The 15,089-nt window shown below is 36.1% G+C and overlaps 1 protein-coding gene across 4 annotated transcripts in view; it reads left to right on the forward strand.

Moving 5' to 3' along the window:
* The window catches only part of LOC148945835 (protein grainyhead-like), a 317,009-nt gene that overhangs the window by 247,803 nt on the left and 54,117 nt on the right, over positions 1-15,089 (forward strand). The window lies entirely within an intron of this gene.

Below are 15,089 nucleotides of genomic sequence, written 5' to 3' on the forward strand. Positions count from 1 at the left end.
ATGGTAAGGCGGTTCTGTTATCCGCGGGGTTTGACCAAAATTCTGTAGTATTTGGTTAAATTACTGATTTATCATCTTGTTGTAACTGAGAAAAAAAAGGTCTTCTGGTGACGTAATTTTGTTTGGGGAGGAGTGCTTAGTATCCTATGTGTAAAAGTACCTGTTTCGAGTCCGAAAATTTTAAAATATTTAATTAATGTTAATTAAAATAAATGTTAAGTCATTCTGACTGGATAATCTGTGAGGGGTCGTTACATTTTCGAAGCATTATAGGTTAAAAGTTGGAACTGTTTGGGGTAGGGGATACCGTCCAAGGTTCCTCTTGGAAATATCTATCTCCTTCGGTTTAGAAAAATTTGATTTTTTTTATTAAAAAATGAAATAAAAATAGTGATAAAAAGTGAAATTAAAATATCATCACTTTTCCTATTTCTCCCAAGCTTAAGCTTGTAGGGATTCCATCACAGAAAATAAACTGAAAGTAGCACATTACATTTTTTTTTCCAAATCACAATACTTATTCCGTCCTGTTGTCCCGAACATTAAAATGTACCCCAACCAAATAACCATCCAATCTCAATATAAAAAATGGATATAAATCCACTCTAACTTTAAATTGATATTAAATGCAAGGTAGTAACAAAATAAAGATTGCTTCTTCAAAGCCAAATTCTAGCTCTTCAAGAATGTAAAGTAGTAATTTATGGAATAGTCTAGTGATTTACTTTGTGATAGATCTTGTAATGCAAAATTAAAGAGCAAGTTTTCACCTCTCATCTCCAAAACGCCAAAATAAAACCTGGACCATAAAACCAATGACAGAATTGAAGTACATGGCCACCATAACGAAATCATTACCATTCAAACTCACCATTCAACCATAACCATTCAAACTCACTTACTACATAACTCTGCATAACTTCACCCTTAAGTACCTCTAAGCCGTTCTGGCTAAGTGGAGGTGCACTGGGTTCAGAATTCTTAGTCCAAAGGGCACGGGTTCGATCCCTGGCGTGGCCGGTTACTTGGGTTTGGACGTGGGTGAGTGGTGTGACTCTGTAAGCTTAGCCAGAGTCTTTAAAACCCAGCTTTAAAATGCGTACCTGGAGAAATCTGGGGAAGGTAAGCAGGAAGGGTGTGCGAAAGCACAGGATGGCTGGCCCCCATCCCCCCATTGCATTTCCTGGCTGAAGGGCCACGAAACGGAGATCAGCACCGCCGGTTGGGACCTTAAGGGTCTAGTGCTGTCACACTTACACTTACTTACTTATCTCTTAACTTTCTGTTGGTATAAAGTGCAAGGTAGTAACAAAATAGAAAATAAATGGAATTATTATAAATATAAATTATAAATTATTAATTTATGAAATAGTCAGTGACGATAAATAAAAGTTCAAATAGGGATAAAATCCTTTTAATAGACAGTGATGTAATAGAAATTCACAAAAATACCAGATATTTCGGTCACATATACAGTGACCGTCATCAGTAGTAAAACAGAACAGTTTTACTACTGATGACGGTCACTGTATATGTGACCGAAATATCTGGTATTTTTGTGAATTTCTATTACATCACTGTCTATTAAAAGGATTTTATCCCTATTTGAACTTTTATTTATCGTCATGGAAAGGCAGTGTGGTCTCCGAAATTATCTAAGTCAGTGACTCCTTTGTGATAAATCTTGTAAGGGCTTTCTTGAGCCAAATAGTGCAAACTAAATAAAAATGTAGTTGCAAACTAAAGATCGTGCCTTGTGCTAACCAAAGGACAGACATTTATATAATGCAAACGAGAGTGCAAGATTTCTCCTCTCATGCCTAAAGGAGGCCCTAGACGGTCAATCATTTTGGTCAAAAGCTTCCGTCAATCAAGTGACTCAATCATGATTGGCCGTCTAGGAATCTGTTTGACGCTTGAGTCAAGCGTTGACGAGGATTGATAGGAAGTTTGAATGACTCAATCATTTTGACCAAAAGCAGTGTGATAGATTAGCATTGAAGGGTAGATTGAAGGTTGATTAAAGCACACGTCAATCTATTGACAGAAAATTTTGATCAAAATAATTGACCATCTAGGGCCTCATTAAATGAGCCTCAACCAACGACAGCATCAAAGTACTTGACATCTGCGAGCATAACCTAAATGCATCACTCAATACATAACTCTGCATAACTTTTCTTAATCAGTCCATAGCTTTCTGTCGATAGTAAGAAAAAGTTAGTGCAAGGTAGTAACAAATAAAAAACATATGAAATTCCTTCTAGCTCTTTAAAGATTCCATAGTCACCAGTCACCAAGATTCTAAGAGCACCATTCACAAGTGCGTCACAATCTAGTCACAAAGAGCACAATTTGCCTCTAGTGGCTTCCTCTGAAATAAATCTTGTAAAGCAAATTTTGTAGCAAATAGTGCAAACTAAATAAAAAAATGCAATTGCGAACTTAAAGATCATGCGTAGTTCAAATATCTAGATATTGCAAATTAAAGTTCAAGGTCTCCCTTTAATCCCCAAAACTCCAGCTGTTGCTGTATAATAAGAGGTAGCAACAGAAAAAATGAATGAAATTGCTTCTAGGTTTTTGAAGATTATAAATTATTAATTTATGGAATAGAGTCTAATGACTTCCTCTGTGATAAATCTTGTAAGAACTTTCTAGGAGCAAATAACTTTGTGATTTGTTCACAGATCTTTCTGTCCCCTCAGGGAATTTATCTATTTAATTGATACGTTGTTGCTAGAAGAAGATGCTACATGTATACCCAATTGATCACTTTCACTTTTGAGATGTGTCAAATTCATCCGCTTTGTTCCATCACTTCAGGGTTCCTCTTTTTTGTTTCCATTTTGTTTTTTATACAAAATCAAAAACGTTATTATCGTAGTTCAATTGATCTAACGAGCATCAATTTTTATGCGTAGTTTGGACGTTTGGACCTCTGTTGTAGTTGCTTAGTTGTTATTTAATTTGTTATTGTTACCAGTCTATTCCTTGAGTGGAATCCTAAGAGCTTGTTAATTAGTCTGGAGAATTAAGCTGTTCAGCCGCCAATTCGATTAGTTCTATTCAAGGGCATATCGAGGATTTTTTTGTGGGGGGAGGGGGGGGGGGCACAGATGGAATAATGGAACCGCTTTATTCCATGACTTCAGGATTCCTCTTTTTTAAAATACAGAATTAAAAACGTTATAATCGTAGTTTAATTGATCTAACAAGCATTCATTTTTAGGTGTAGTGCTGACCTCTGTTGTAGTTGTTCTTAGTAGCTATTTAATTTGTTATTGTTATTATTTTATTTTTTTATGTTATTATTTTTTATGTTTTATGTATTTATGTTATTATTTTATTGTTATTAATTTATTATTTTATTTATAATTTGTTAATTATTCTGGTGAATTAAGCTGCTCAGCTGCCAATTTGATTAGTTCTATTCAAGTGGGTATCCAGGATTCTTGTTCGGGGGGGGGGGGCACAGCAAAAAACTTACAAAACACATAACAAATTGTTTATATGCGTTTGTGTTACTTTTTTACGCATCAGACAAAAATTCTGGCGGGAGGGTTCAAACCGGGTAATCCCCCCCCTCCCACTGGATACGGCCATCGTTACATTTCGTAGATTTAGTTATGATCTTAGTATCAAAGCATATGATCAATTCTTGATTATGTTCGTAAGAAAATAAGTAAGAACTGATATCTCAAAATGAATCCATCATTGAAGAAATTTTTGTTTTTAAGAAAGAAGAAGACTCAGACATGTACGCAAGGGAGAGGGAAGATAGCAAATGGAGATAGGAGGGCAATTACCCCATAGATTTTTAAAAATACCCCTTTTCTTGCATTTTCATTATAAAAACTGAAAATATTGCCCTCCTCCCTATATTTTTAAAAAATATCTGTTTTTGTATCTTCTTTTTAAAATGAAGAAAAATCCTTGCCCCCTATGTTTTTGTGATTTGGCACCCCTGAGTAGAGGGAGGGGCTTCAGAAACACGCTCCTCACCCGAATTCTCAAGATTTATTTTTGTGACGTTCCTATCAAACAGTTCGTGGTAACGAACTGTAAGTAAGGAGCGACCCGGCTCAATGGTAACCGAAACTGTAGAAAACGGAATTTTGATACCAATAGATACATCAAAAGAATCAAATTTTAATGCTGATTTCAAATATATAAATTTCATCAATTTTAGTCCTACCTATCAAAAGTTACGCGCCTGGGAAAATTTGGCTGGTTTTCAAAAATAGATGGAAAGACCCCCTACAAGGTATAGAACCTTAATGCATAATCGCATCATCATATTCAGCGTGTTAGAAAACCCTCCTGCGGATACTTCAAGCTCCTATCTACAAAAATGTGGAATTTTGCATTTTTTTACAGAAGAAAGATCACGGATGCGTGTTTATTTATTTATTTATTTTTTTATTTTTTTTTCAGGGGTGATCGTATTGACCCAGGGGTCCTAGAATATCGTGGGAGGGCTCATTCGAACGGAAATTAAAAGTTCTAGTCGCCTTTTTAAGTGACCAAAAAAAATGGAGGGCAACTAGGCCCCCTCCCACGCTCATTTTTTCCTCAAAGTCACCCGATCAAAATTTTGAGATAGCCATTTTGTTCAGCATGGTTGAAAATATAATAAATATGTCTTTAAAGATGACTTAATCCCCCGAAGTCCCCGGGGGGAGGGCTGAAAGTTATGAACTTTACCCAATGTTTACATATAGTATTGGTTATTGGGAAGTATACATACGTTTTCAGCGGGGATTTTTTCTGGTAGTGGGGGGGGAGTGGATCGGGGGTTATGTGGGAGGATCTTACCATGAAGGAAGTTTTCATGGGAGACGAGACATTGCTATGAAGGGGGCGCCGGATTTCCCAGCATTTTTTAAATAAAGATCAGAAATAATATATATAAAAAACAAGTTTTTTAAATGAAAGTAAGGAGCAACATCAAAACTTAAAACGACAGAAAACATTACGTATATTATTGGGTTCATCCCCTAGTCAATACCTCGCTCTTTAAGCCAGAGATTATTTAGTACTTTCATAAGAGCTATTTATTCTAAAAGGGGCTGTCCCCTTCTCAACGCATCGGTCTTTACGCTAAGGTTTTAATGTCTCACAGCGATATTTTTTTTAACAATGACAAACATTATCAGAGCGAGCGCGGTGGGGAGGAGGGGGCCGCCTCGGCCCGATACTAACTAGTTTCTGGTTATTGGAATTTTCAATGTCGCTCCTTACTTTCAGTCAAAAAAACTTTTTGTTTTTTTTATTTAATAATTTATAAGATTTACACATAGTTCACGTATTTTTGCTTTTTTGTTTTTGTTTATCAGGGAGACTCCTGGCTAAACATTCAATTATTTTACAACATATTACCTAAAAATATATAAAAAATAAGTATTGGCTACCTGGGAAGTCATTAAAATTTAAAAAAGAAGTCAATGAAAGATTCTCATGCTCAAAGCTTAATTATTATTATTTGTTTAATGCTGTATTTGTTAATTCATAAAAGTAATTTATGAGAGTGGTTTCATTTTCTTCGTAAGAGGCTCGACCTTGGAAGAATATTATCATAATTATCTTAAACTATTATGGAAAAAAAGTTAAGCGTCACTTATAATAACAAATCAAACATGTTCCGTTATTGCTCACAACCTACGGATAATGAACTCAATTCTAAAATCAGAAAATTATATGTAGTTGTCTTTTTTTTTTTTTTCCAATCTCACTACCACAGTAGACGTTCAGAGCCTTCCAACGGTGTTTCCAAATGTATTTTTATAGTTGCCTCTATTTTTTTTTATTATTTGTAAAATAAAAATAATTTTTATTATTTGGCCATGTACAAGTTTATTTTCATATGTTATTACTAAGTATATTTTATAAATTGTGCTGTTTGATTTCTTTTAGTTTAACCTAGGTGTTCATACAGGGGGAGGGGCAGAAATATTGTGATTTTTCCGATTCATCCTATGGTTCTTTATATTTCCGTATTATATGCACAAAGGGCCCAATTTTCGAAAATGAGGGGGGGGGGGGGATTTATTTGTCAAAATCTAGGAGGGGCAGTTTTGCGAAGAAAATACCAAAAAAATGTGCTTTTCAATAGATATACTAAAAAGGGTGTTTTTAAAAAGGTTTTTTACCTCTCCCAATTGGTGCCATTGGTGCACACTAATGTGTTTAAAAGCTGTATCCCCGCCTCCTTCGAAAATGAAATTCCGCACACCTGCCCAGTCCAACCGTGTTTAACATCGATATTTAGTCAAAGAGAGGGAGAGATAACAAGACAGAAAAAGCTAGTCGGAAGAGAGGGGTGTGTAAAGAGAAGGGAGTGAAGGACGTGGCACCCTTTCTTCAAAAAAGATTTAATTTTTTTTTTCTGATGTCAGAATCTTGTTTACGAAATTAAAGGGAAGGAAAGGATCCAGGTCTTTCTTTTGGTCTTGGAGAGATTACAGACGCTCGGGTGTGCTACTTAGGGGGGGGGCCAATTGCCCTCCACCTAAACTGTCAAAAATACCTTCTTTTTTGTATTTTATAGCTATTTTCTATTGTATCATGGCTAACTGGCCGTCCCCCCTACAGTCCTTGCCCCCCTGTATTTTTGTGAATCGGTGCCACTGCAGAAGCTGCTGTACAATTTTTCATATTATGAAAAATACAGGACGTTACTGGACAAATTTTAAGAACAAGTGCCTTAATTAGCTGTTTTCTTTATAATTTGTGCAATTTTCTGCAATATTTTTTTGAGAACTTATCTTAAGTTCTATGACTATCTACCTTAGTTCTGTCCCAAGATGGATGGGACTATCCACCAACAATCCATACCTAATTGGAGAAAAAGCCAATACAGTTGATAGTCTAGTGAGAGGCAGAGCTGGCATAAGCCTTTTTTCAGGAATGTATAGAAATTGTTTTTTAAAAATTGTTTTCAGCCATAATTAATATTTTCAGAAAGTCTTTCTGTTTGAGAAAAAGCCCTCATTATGCCAATGGGTGGGTTTGACAGGGATTAGGTAGATTAAATCGAAAGATTGGTGTTTACATGTCAAAGCTCCAATGATGAGAAATAACCGTCTTGTAAGCTTCTTTAAGATGCCTTAATTGTAATCTTATTTATTCTTTTCAAGACATCAATAGACAATTTTTAATAGAGTCTAAAATCCGGATTTAGATTTCAAATCCATCAGGCACAAATAAGATACAGTCAGGTAAAAAATCCTATTCAAGGATTGTTCGTTCTCGTCTCTTTTTTCTATTGATTTCTTTTATTTGTGATGGGATCAGTTGATTGTGATTGACGCGATTTGTTCAGTCGACATTTAGTGATGAAGAAGATTTTCTTTTTTTGTATTTACAATGTTTATCAAATGTAAATGAATATTAAAATTAGTTGGTAGTTGTTTATAGATGTCTTATCAGTTTTAGTTTTAAGGGGATATGCACTCCTTTCTCGTGTATGCAATAAAGGGAGAAAAAGGCCTAACTGAGAAGGCACCCGCTGTCAAAAATCACATTCACTGGGTGGCACAAACCAAGCGTGTCGAACTGTGTGCCACGTATGGCATTCGGATGTGTGCACCAAGTAGCGAAATGTGGGCACCCCCTTAGGTTAAATAAGGTTTACTTGTTATTACCTCTAATTTTCCAGGCTGGTTAAGCAGGGATATTAAACTCTGTCGTCTAGAAATGGAAATAAAAAGAAAAAAGAAAAACCCAAAATGCCGCACCCCCATCTTATGCGCTCGTGCCTGCAAAACAAGGGCAGATCCAGGATTTTTTTTCGGGGGGGGGGGTTGCTAATTTTTTACTCAGTTTTCGACTAATTTTACTGATTTTTACCTAGGTTTTACTAATTTTCGACTTATTTTCGACTCGGTCAAAAATTTTGAGGGGGTCAAACCAGGTAACCCCCCCCCCGGGATACGGCCTTGCCTGAAAAGCATACATAAAGAGTAGACACAAGTTATAAAAGGGATACAAACAGAATATCACTTCAAAGATATTTGGCGCTAAGGTCGTACACAGCCGCTGATTTGTTGGGAGTTAGTGGGAAGGGGTAAATTGTTTAAACCCCTCAAGCCGCAAATCACAATTAAAAGTATAGGATTTATTTGTATTCTATTTAACGATATTAACCTGTTTTATATCTACTTTAGTTCGTTATGTTGTTTCGGCGTGTTTATCCCCCCCCCCCTCCACGGTATATCCGTTTTTGTGCTACGCACTTCTTCATTTATCAACTTTAGATAGATTTCAAAATAGGTTAAAATACGCAATACTTCATAAGGTCTGGAAAGTTTTTTGACATGCAAACTTGAGATATAATTAAAAAAATTAGATTTCTAAGAAGAAAAAAAGCACTAACTTTTCTGACTATAGAATATCATATTAGGAATATAATTAATGATAATTGATGTTACGGCAATTATCACTGTTATTTCAAAATTATTACCTACAAAGCAGATTATTTGTTATAACTATTGTCGTAAAGCGTTTGGGCTGAAGAGAAACCAAACGAATAGGCAACATGCCTAGGGGGAGCCTTATTCATTTTATGGATTTTGCCCATTTTTGTATAGGGGTCATTAAAATGCAAGAGGCGGTACTACCATGAATTGATGGATACCTTGGCTATGGTTGAGTTATTTAGAAGCCCATGAAGTTCAGAAATCCTCAATTCTCTAATCTGTTGTTACATAATATGTATGCCATAGTATAGTCAAATGCATATCCAGGATTTTTTTTTGTCGGGGTGGGGTGGGGGGGGGTACAAAATAATCTTTACGGAACACATAAGAATAGTTTAACTGCATTTTTGCTGCTTTTTAAGGGTCATATAAAAATTTAAGGGGAGGGGGGTAAACATGGTACACCCCCTGGACACAGCCTTAACTTTAGTCCATATAAAAGAAAAATTTGTACTGTGGTATTAAACGTACTCTTCTAAAAAGTCAAGTTTGGTTAATGCTAATGAAATTAAAATAAATTAGGATGAATATATAATAGTTTAGAAACAGATCTGGGTTATGTATTTGCACATTAGGGGGGTGGGGGTAAAGCATACCATATATTAAGTACGTAGCATAACCTAGGTACCTACCCCCCTAAACCCCCCAAAACAGCAGTTTAAATATCGTAAACGCAATGATAACTACTCTTTGCATTCCAATTCTTAATAGCGGTCTCTTGAAATAACCAGTCTGGCGGATATATGTCCCGGTATCTGTAGCATCTCCAGTTTGACATTCCATATACAGTATATAAGAGTACGTTTAATACACTTGTACCGAAAAATTTATGAACAGTATGTTCTTTGATTTTACTTGTGCTACAAAGTAGATAATAGAAATGGTACAAAATTTGATTTGAAAAGCTTTATGTCAACAATAATCTGTTCCCAACCATTTGTCTTCTAATAGGGATTCAGCACATCAAAAATGTAAGCTCCTTTGCAAATCACCTTTTCAAATCCTTTTTTCTTCTGCTGTTCAGTGTAATTTGTTATCTTGGATAATTTTGCATGCGTTATAGATTCTAAAAACGATACGACCCCTTCTGGGGGAGAATGATGTAATTTTTGCTCTTGAAATGAATATGAGCGTGACTTCATTCGACATGATTTTTTTTCTGAAAAACAAGGCTCTAAACGAGCCCATATTTTGTGTCTGATTCGCTGTGGCTATAGGCATCTGATGTTGCAAACTTCACTCTTTTTATTTTCAAAAAATTATGCCTTCCATTTTTACCCTGATTGGTCATTTACAAAAAATAGACTTGAAAGCTGAAAATAGTGAAACTCACCAAATTACGATCAAAGTACATTTTGCAGGCACTGCAGTCGTGCGTTTTTTTTTATCCACAAGTGTGACTCTTGTACTGGGTTGCCACCCCCCAGGGATTTATCACTATTTCTATTGATTTTTTATATTGCCAAAAAACAAAAGTCACTAAATCAGCACATAAATCACTAGACTATTGAAGAAAATTACTAAATCAAGCAAAAAGTCACTAAAATTTAGCGATTTTTTCACCTGGTGATAACCCTGCTTTTGTTTTGCTCAGGCATCCAGTCGGAGAAAATATTTCCAATTTCGTGGAAAAACAAAATGCTCGGGAATTAACTAGTTAGGAGTTGATTTATCACCATTTCTATTGATTTTTTATATTGCAAAAAAAAATCACTATATCAGCACATAAATTACTAGATTATTGAAGAAAGCCACTAAATAAACCAAAAAATCACTAAAATATGGTGATTCTTTTCCACCAGGTGGCAACCCTGCTCTTGTGTTGCTCGGGCATCCGGCTGGAGGAAATATTTCGAAATTCCTGGAAAACCAAAATACACAGGAATTAACTATTTGGGAGTTGAGTTCCTCGAATGCACTTTTGTTAGGAGTTGATTCATCACCATTTCTATTGTATTTTCTATATTGCCAAAAAAATCACTAAATCAGCACATAAATTATTAGATTATTGAAGAAAACCACTAAATCAGCCAAATAATCACTAAAATATGGTGATTCTTTTTTACCATGTGGCAACCCTGCTCTCGTGTTGCTCGGGCATCCGGTTGGAGAAAATATTTCGAAATTCCTGGACAACCAAAATACACAGGAATTAACTATTTGGGAGTTGAGTTCCTCGAATGCACTTTTGTTAGGAGTTGATTCATCACCATTTCTATTGTATTTTCTATATTGACAAAAAAATCACTAAATCAGCACATAAATTATTAGATTATTGAAGAAAACCACTAAATCAGCCAAATAATCACTAAAATATGGTGATTCTTTTTTACCATGTGGCAACCCTGCTCTCGTGTTGCTCGGACATCCGGTTGGAGAAAATATTTCTAAATTCCTGGACAACCAAAATACACAGGAATTAACTATTTGGGAGTTGAGTTCTTCGAATGCACTTTTGTTAGGGGTGTGTTGTTCAGATAACAAAAACATGTGAGAGATCAAAAGCCAAACTAAGAGACAGTACCAAACTGGTATTAAGCAAAAGAAGAAAAAAAAAAGAATGGCCGATTTTTAGATTCTATGAAATATGTCATTTATTTATTTATAACCTTTTGTGATTTTATTATATCTACTAATTGTTGTGTACAGAGGCGTAATTTTCTAAGGAATGGGGGCCAACTGCCCCCACCAGCTGAAATGTAGCGTCTCCAAAAATCTTGTCAGAACTAAGATAGGCTTACGTAATTCAAGCATCCACAGAAACAGATCAGTTTTCTTTAGTACACCTTTGTGTTTATGGTGCTATATGGCTCATTTTTAATTTTTTCTCTGGTCATTTTCACTTGACTTAAGAAAACTGGCTTCAACTTTGCCCCCTCGCCCCCCAGGATTTTGGCGTAATTACGTTCCTGGTTGTGTATCTATGAAATAGGGCATTGAAGGGGTTTTAAAACCAAACTTAAATTTAAAAAAAATGAAATTAAAACGATTCGCCGATTTCTTATTTATGAAATATGTTATTTATTTATTTATAATCTTTTGTGATTTTAATAGCTATACTAATTGTTGTCATTTAAATTATCATGTCTTTATAGTTAAAAGCAGGATTGCCAACCCTTGGGGCTCCCCGAGATACCGAAATTTCAGTCCTTAGCTTAGAATCTTGCGAAAACATTATATCAGACATTACCCTCAAAAAGTGTAATAAGGAAATATATTATTATTCATTCAATATCTTTTCAAACCTTGGGATTTTTTTGCAACTAAACTAAAAATTTTTGATAAATCTTCAATGGCAGAAGGAAAATTAAGAGACAGGTGCATACCTAAGGGGGCGGTGATACTTCTTGGTAGCGCTTTCTTTGCAAATTAACTCTCCTTTTTTTGGTGGTTATCACCCCCCCCCCCCCAGAAGGAGAAAAATCCTTAAATACCTGTCGGTAGACATATACCAGGTAGAATATATCTGGCTGAAGGGCCAAGAAACGGAGATCAGCAACGCCGCTAGGGACTTTAAAGTCCAATGTCGTATTCTTTACCCTTTTTTTTTTACCTTTACAAGGCAGCGCAAAGGGGCAACATTGTTCCTTATTTTTTCTTTTCAGGAATACCCTATTAAGCAATAATTCTGTATAGCTAACAACAGCTGTAGTATTTCTATAGTTTCAGGTATAATTTCATCCCCTTATTTCTTCCTTTTCTTCCATTTTCGCGCTGTATTTGAGCGTCATCCCAGTAGTTGGTTCACATTGTATTATAACGTGCCTGGTGGTCTTATTGACTAAAAAAAAAGTGTCCCGTCTATTTATTTGGGTTTTTTCTTTATTTGTAGTATTAAAGTTGTGGTGGGTAGTCAGGTTCAAAAACAGGGCCAAGTTTGTATTTGTTCATTGTGAAAAGTATATAAAACATAATTTTTACAGTTTTAGTGGCTAAACTTGGTTGAATTGAGACTTTTTGGTATTTTCTTTATATTTTTTTTTTTTTTTACTGAATAAGAACCTTCCTCTAGTCAACATAATTAACTGTTGATTTTCTACTGTCCTGAAATTTTACTGTTTGTAGCCCCCTAGGAACCGAACTGGTGTAGCTGAAATACATACCTGCACTGCACACAGGGGTGGAGCAGAGGGGGACCTCCCGTGGGAAAACTAAACAAACCTGACAATTTACATTTTGGTATATCAAACCTTTTACTTATTACCTTAGGAAAATAAAAACACCAAAAAGGGTATTTTATCCCATCCCCTTACCTCGGGCTTGGTCGTACTCCAAAAGAAAGGGCTTATATTATATATTCTAACAATCATCAACAAGATCAGATATGCTTTTGGGTCTCCCAAGCATCCCCGAATATTGCGGTCTTTGCTGACAACTGGCCCTATGCTGCGGCGCAATACAGGTTTGGCGTTGACTGACCTTTGTCAAAGCTGATCCTTTCTCCGTACTCTCATTCTTCAAGCTATCTTGCCAACACTATGGCTCACGCATTGTCACTCTTAAGTACGGATTTCTCATTCCTGCAAGTCCTTCGACCTTTGTTCTTTCATTCGAATCGGGGGGACCTGTCCACTAAGAGGACAGATATTCTGGTCGGAGATTTATTACTTTTTGCTGTGTAAGTTTCTTGTCTGGAACTCACAGCACCACAGCCAGGGCCCAAGTCGTCTTCAAGTGATTCGATCTTTGATCTTTATGAATGTTTGGTTTATCTGGTGATCAACTACCCCGTCTCTATCTCCCTCGGGCAAGTGAGGGACCACTTGCCACTGACCACTGAGGCTCTGAAAAGTTCTTTTTGTTTGTCTTCTTCTTGTAAAAATTTGTACTACTTGGGTGAAATGGAAATATTGTTGGTACTGTATGTACATTTGGTTAAGGAACATCGTAGTCGGCCAATTAATGTTCTTACGGGTCAGCTCAATAGACAATATGGTCATAAATATTTAAAGACCCTTGTTCGCTTCACAAAATTGAAGTGAAGAAAAGAAAGTATAGTCTTTTATGATTCATATATCGTTAACAAAGTTACTACATCAAATCTTGAGAAAGCTATTTTTAAATTTACTACGCCTCGAATGAAAAATGAGTAAAGGATTCTGTGTCTTTAGTCAAATTCAAGATTCAGTAAAGAGACCTGGTTCATTTCTTGAATGGCATATTAGATTCATTGACAACTTTTATGAAATACAGGGAAGTCTCCAAATTCGCCAGCTTGTTGCACCGAAAACCATTCTGTGGAACAGTTTGACAAGACTGTCGGAACGTAAATAGCTGGCAGATTCATTGACAACTTTTATGAAATACAGGGAAGTCTCCAAATTCGCCAGCTTGTTGCACCGAAAACCATTCTGTGGAACAGTTCGACAATACTGTCAGAACGTAAATAGCTGGCGGAAGGCAACTGCGGTGATTGAAAAGGTGGTATGCTATGTGATATATAATGCTACAGGAGAACAGAATAAATAAAAAATGCGCTAGTTTGTATGCTATTTTTACGGTAATTAAGGGCCATTTATTGGCCCAAAAGAGGGTATATGGTGTTTTGGAAAACAAACTGAAAATATTTTGAAAACCAAACAAGATAAAAGAAAAAGAACTGAACCCCAGGTGATGGAGGATTTTTAGTTCAAGTGAAAGTCATGTAAGCCTGAAATTTAGACAAAATAAATGTCATGGTGTCTTCTGGACTGCCACTGTCGATGGGCCTTGCAAAGATGAGCTGTTTCTGCTAGAATTTCTCCTGGTATGCCTTAGAGAACTTCCAAGGCTAAGCTGTGACTTCCAAAAGAATATCAAGCAGTCCCTATAACGCGTGATGTAGCGACACGCGTTGCTCTACCTGTGTAATATTGACAAGATCAGCCAGTTCAGCAAGTCAAAATATGACTAGCTTGAAAACTAATGCAAAATTACAGGCCCAGGAACAGATTTATACAAAACTTTGAACACTTGGAGGTATGTTTTAGGAACGATTTAAGGGGTATTTCTCATTGATCTATGGGGATGAGCAGCGTTCGAAGTAAGACTGTCTTGCCACTGAAAGAGTTATTCCCCGATGGAGAAACCTCGACAAATGAATCCTTCCATTATTCACATTTTCATTTCGTGTGCTATGGAATATGCTTATCTTCTTGTTGCTGATGTTCCAATAACTCGTATTACTTATCTCCAGCGAATTAGACACCGAGCAATCAGAGCAATAATGTTTGTTAAATGTTTTACATTCCCCCTTAAGTGCTGCAAGACTGTTTGACGTGGGGGGTCTATGTCAGTGCTTTACAAGTATATCATCGCTACTCCGCCTAAAGATGTATCTGACAAAATTTTAAAATAATTACAAAATACCAGTTGCCGAAGTGCATTCAAAGAGGGACTGCAGATAAATGTAGCTTCAGTCACACTTCGATCCTCTTAATCTACATTACCCTGTTGATCATCCCTTCGAGAACAATAGGTTTCGGCATTTACCTCAAATGTGAAAACATCAGATACGACCTTTACCGATTCTTTACGATACGGTTTGAGTTACGCTATGATTCACTATCTTCGATTCGAGTAGTTGTTGAAGCTTTTACCTGGTTTAGCTCAGCGTATGAAATGCACTCT

The sequence above is a fragment of the Artemia sp. Qi Xiang Cuo genome, chromosome 12, assembly GCF_049724085.1.
Source record: "Artemia sp. Qi Xiang Cuo chromosome 12, ASM4972408v1, whole genome shotgun sequence".
NCBI classification, from domain to species: domain Eukaryota; kingdom Metazoa; phylum Arthropoda; class Branchiopoda; order Anostraca; family Artemiidae; genus Artemia; species Artemia sp. Qi Xiang Cuo.